The sequence below is a fragment of the Meriones unguiculatus genome, chromosome 3 (assembly GCF_030254825.1).
Source record: "Meriones unguiculatus strain TT.TT164.6M chromosome 3, Bangor_MerUng_6.1, whole genome shotgun sequence".
NCBI classification, from domain to species: Eukaryota; Metazoa; Chordata; class Mammalia; order Rodentia; family Muridae; genus Meriones; species Meriones unguiculatus.
In genome coordinates, this window is record NC_083351.1 from 167494710 (window position 1) to 167500339 (window position 5630).

A 5630-nucleotide genomic window follows, 5' to 3' on the forward strand; every position below is an offset into this window, starting at 1 on the left:
CTCCATTCCATCTGGTTCTCACAGTCTTTCTTCCTCCTTTTTCACCCGGTTCCCTGATCCCTGAGGGGAGGATTTGACAGAGAATTCCCAAATAGGACAGAGTGTGTCATGATCTCTCTCTCTTTTCCAGCCTCATCATTGTTTCTCCATTTGTGTGTGTGAGTGCTTGTGTGCATGTCCACATGAACATAATTTTGCCCATTAAATCCAGGAACAGTCAGCAGATTTCTTTGCACTCAAGTTAGAGGACAATTCAAGTTACTGTCATACATGCTGTCCAGTGAACTTTAGCATTCTGCAATAGCAGGATGCTCTCCTAACCACTGAGCATCTCTCCATGTCCAGTGATCCTCCTTTTCTGAAATTCTACCAAACTCCCTGAGAAAAATCAGTGAAATCTCCCTCCATGATACACTTTGTGAAATGTTGTGAGAAAGTAAAGTGCAACCCCAATTTTCAATTACAGTCAATGAAGACATTGAACTTTTTAGCCCTGTATACTTAAATTCTCACATTCTCAGAGGGTAGGCATGTTCCAACAAGTCTAGATCATGTCTAGATGTCACCTATGATTTTGTGAATTCCAAGCAAGGATTTTACTACCTAAATTCCTGGCAAAGAGAGCCCTGACAAATACTGGTATGACCTGCTTACACTCTAAAGCCCCTCTGTAGAGACCTACTTTAGTCCTTAGCATGACTGTGGCTCCTCAGTTAACTCTTGCTGTCACCTTTACCATAACAGAAGCCATTTTGTCTTCAAGTCTCCATTTTGATTGTAAGGTGAAATTAAGACCAAATTCTCAATCCCTCAATGCCTGACTCCAGAATACAATTCAGTAGTTTGTACTTGCTGCTTAGGATCAAACAATAGATGGCAAATGCATGTTCTGCTTGTGTTAAAGATCACAACAACCTGATATATTCCTTATTTCCAGATAGCTGGAAAGCACCCATGACATCCCCTACCCTAAACCTAGCCAATTAGCTTAAAATTCTTTGTCTAGCCTCCTAGATACAATGCCATACACTTGGAACATAATTGATTATGTTTAGCTGTTCAAAATGATGTAATCTGAGTGTGGTGTTGGAATGGTCACTGTGTGGCTATTCCTGAAGTAATAACATTATTAATGGATCCTCCTACCTCAGTCTCTGAGTAGCTACCAAACAGGAAGATTGGCAAAGCATCAAGCTCAGCTCTTTCTTCTAGAATAGACAAATAAGTTTATAATTTCAGGATTAAGTTATCATTCCCCCACTCTGCTGACTCACACTCTGAACCATGCTGGTCAGTAATGTATAAATACTGCCAGGGTGGTTGATTCACATAGTAATCCTCCCTACAGGAAGGCTGAGGCAGGAGGATCCCTGTGAATTGGAATTCCAAATTAACCTTACCTATATAGCAAAGTTGTCAGAACACAATTCAAAACCAAGGAGAACAAGAGTAAATAGAAGAGTAAATAAATAAGCAAGCAAATCATAAAATTCAAAGTGAGGGAACTAGTCAGTAAACGGACTCATATTTTTTTTCCTGTTATGTTTTGGTTATTTGCATTGACACAGAAATTTTGATTCAATCTAGAGAATGGGAAAATCCAAGGTGGGATTAAATGTCTGGACTCAAATATGCAATCAGATGGCAGCTTGTGGTTGGGGGGTGGGGCTGCAAAAGGGAGTGGATGAGCAGGGTGGTATATAAAGCCTTCAGGGGAGACAGAGGGGTCAATTTCTCAGTGACCTGAAGACTGTGTTGACAGCCTGGCTCTGCTGGGATCCAGAGACCCTGTGTTCATCAGTGCTCAGAGCAGGTAAGTCACTTTGATCCAAAGGGCCCAGGACCCCTGAAATAGAGAAGGTAGGCCCAAGATGTGAAAGTCATTTATTATTTCATTTGTTTATTTATGTCCTTAAGTTACTAAAGAATTTTTTCTGGATGTATATTTTTTAAAACTACTTTTAAAATTTTTAATGTTTTTATTGATTATTGGGCAATTTCACATCATTGGACCCTGAGCACACTCACTCTTCAGTTCACCCAGGTCAACCTCCCCAAGTCCCACCAACCAAAAAATGCAAAAGAAAAAAATTCAGTTTGTGTGTCTAATATATTCACTGAAACAGGATCAAATTTCAGGTGGCCAACCTGTTAAAGAAACAGGAGCCCTCCCAACCTTCCCCCATCCAGGAACCATCTGCTGAGCAATGTTAAAATTTTGCATCCTTACCACACTAAGGTGAATAGTTCTCTTTGATGGCTTTCTGTGACAGTATTTTTCATTCCTGACTCTTCAGATGAACCTAATGAAGAACCTGATTGGATTTAAATTCAGGTGTTTTTTTTGACATAACTTTAAGTAATACAGAATGGAGTAACTACCCCAATTCCAGGAATATCTCAGTTTTTTCTCAGGCAGTTTCTATGTTTTAGAAGAATTATGGGTAGGATGGGTTTGTAACCTTACCATGCTCTGTTGACCCAGGATTTGAGACATGATCTATGTCTGGTTTGCCCACAAAGATGGTATTCAGCTTTCAGACTGCTGGGGATTCCTACCCAGTGGAGATGGGATTGACTTCGGCTTTGGTTACAATTGGATGGAACACTGGGGAATGTGTAACTCTGGGTATACTTGTAAGAGGCTCCTTGTTCTGTCACTGAGGGAGTTTGGTTTGAGACCTCCAGAGAGGACAATGGCTTAAGCTGATGTCTCTACCAATGACAGAGCAGTAACTCTGACATTGAGTGATTCCTCTGATGGTGAGGGGCTTTTCTAAACTTGATGTTGACAATGTATTCTCTCCAAAATGCCTCCCCAGGATCCTTCTGACTGAAGACCTTCCAGGATGAGTGCTCAGACTCCACCCACACTCCTGAAGCTGGCAATGCAGGCTCTGCTGAGAGATGAGACCTTGGACATGTCAGCTCTGGACAAACTGCACATGGTGTTTTTGCCAGCACTGTTCAAGGGGGCCTTGACTGGCAGACACACTACAACTGTGAAGGCAATGGTGGCAGCCTGGCCTTTCCCCTGTCTCTCTGTGGGGGCATTGATGAAGACCCCTGACTTGGAAACCTTCTAGGCAGTTCTAGCAGGAGTAGACATGTGGCTTCAAAGAAAGTTTCACCCCAGCTAAGCAATAAGCAAATACTGTAGAATGGAGCCCATGGATAAGAGGGAAGAAATTGTGGGAGAATTGCTTCTTCATGATACTTCCTTCCAATAGATCATCAGATAGGGATGCAGGGCCTTTGGAAGCTGTTCTTTGTTTGTCCTAAGGAAGACTGACTGTGCTCAGAGCTTGCAGTAAATGTAGCCACACAGTAGAATGTACCTTCCCTTTCTGTTCCACATCCACTAGTAATGGGACTAAGGAGAAATAAAGAGTCACTTAGAGGAAGGAAAATGGTCAGGGCTACCTGTGCCCAGGAAACAATTTTGCCCTCTGGACATTGGCTGCTGAAAAAACACTCACCTTGCCACGATTCAGAGCTGAGTTTAGAGATGTGGAGGAAATGCTGAGTCACTGTGGGGTCTTGCCATGTAGGTGACACTTTACATGTTTTCCTCACAGGAGGGGAAAACTTCAGGTTCTTGACCTTAGGAAGAAGCATCAAAAATTCTGGAGCTTATGAGCTGGTGCAGAGGATGGTGGTTGCTCAGCAGAGACCACAGATGAGCAGCAAGTAGTGAAGGTCCTTCCCAGATATGCATTGAGGCAGTGCCTGAAGGTAAAAACTGACCTTTACCTCAGGCCTCATGTGGATGAAGAACGAACATACTTCTTGCAGTGGGCCCAGAAGAGAAAAGAATCCTTCCAGTTCTGCTGTCCAGAGATGACCATCTGGGCTCAGCCTGTCCATGTTATCAAGGAGGTCCTGAAGGTTTTTCATCCAGAGCACATCCAGGAATCTTAAATGAACACAGAGTAGAATGTGTTTATGCTGGCACAGTTTGCTCCCTGCCTGGGCCAGATGAGAAATCTTCGCAAACTCTTACTGGCACCCATCTCTGAGAATGTTTTCAAGATTGGCAACAGGACAACAGACATGGAAGACAAGTATCATCAAGTTCAATTCTCATTTCTCCGACTTCAACTGTCTTCAATACCTCTCCTTAAAGAGCATATACTTTCTCAGAGACCGCATCAATCTAGTCCTCAGGTAAGCAAGGTGGAGAGCTGGATCAGATACCAGAGCAGATTTTCTCTTTAGTTTTAAGGTTTAGTGATTCATGATGAATGGTTACAAATTTAGCACTCAATAGAATACAGGAGTTATGTCTTGTCTCTATCTATACAGAAGTTATGTCACATTGTCAACTGGCCTATCATGAATCAGAAGACTAAAGGTCAGCTTTGGTAAGGATGGGTTGTAATTTTTGTTGGAAAGATGCCCACCCAATCCAATGGAAAGCAAACAGGAAAGGGAGAATGTAGTGAGGAATTAGTGGACTCACAAGCACAATGTTGAGCGGAGCTCTGAACTCAGGTCTGTGAGAACAACCTCAGTCTCCCTAAATTTTCTATGGGTGATAGATTTTAAGCTCAAGTAGAGCTGAGTGCCTGGGACAATGGGGATAGTGAGGATGTTAAATTCCTACAAGTGTGACTGTGCAGAGGCATTGATGGGATCCAGAGTGCAGTGAGCACACAGGAAGTGTCCCTACAGCCTGTGCAGACTTTCATGGTTTGGAACTCCTTATGTGTGCTTTCAGGGATTATGGGCTGAAATGCTTTTGTGCTTGAGGGTGAAGCCAGGAGAACTGTCAGTTTGTCTTGACAGGAGATTCCAACAGGAAACATCTTAAATGATGTCCTTGTATCTGACCTTGGGGAACTAGGCTTGAGTAAGCACCACCCCATTCTCTCCAACACCATTTTCCAGAACTAACCTCCTGGTCTATCCCTAGGTCGCTGATAACCACATTGGAGACCCTGTCCATTACTTACTGTGACATTTCACAAGCAGACCTGAATTACTTCTCTGAGTGTCCGAAGCTCTTTCAGCTGAAACACTGGTTATGAAAGGTGTGCACTTAAAGGCTTTGGATCTTATGCCTCTCCGAGTCCTCCTAGAAAATGTGGCAGACACTTTGCAGTCCCTTGACTTGAAGGCTTGTAGGATGAAGGACTCTCAGCTCACTGTGCTCATACCTGCCCTCAGCAAGTGCTCCCAGCTGGTCAAGGTCAGTTTCTTTGACAATGACTTCTCCATGTCCATCCAGAGGGAACTTTTGCAGCACACAGCCAACTTGAGCAAGATGAATGTGGAACAGTACCCTGCCCCTATTGAGTGCTATGATGAGTTTGGTTATGTCTCCATAGAGAGATTTGTCCAAGTCTGTGTTGAGCAAATAGATAGACTCAGGGCCATAAGGCAGCCCAAGTGCATCTCGTCCTAGATGTGGAGAGCGCTGTGTTTATGGCAAGGAATTCAGACCGTGTCATTGCCAGAGGAGTTAGCGGTAAATAGAGAAACATGACTTCTGCATTTGAAGAAATGAAAGGCTTGGGATTCATCAATCATGCTGGGCTCAGAGCTTGTGGCTTCGGGCTCTGCTCAAATGTCAGAATCCAAATGATATTTGGTGAGTTGGATCTAGGATACTGAAAGTGACATGGTGA

The 5630-nt window shown here is 43.3% G+C and overlaps 1 pseudogene; it reads left to right on the forward strand.

The window, feature by feature from the left end:
* Positions 1 to 2849: 2849 nt before the first annotated feature.
* On the forward strand, positions 2850 to 5407 carry LOC110539911 (PRAME family member 12-like; annotated as a pseudogene).
* Positions 5408 to 5630: the final 223 nt, after the last annotated feature.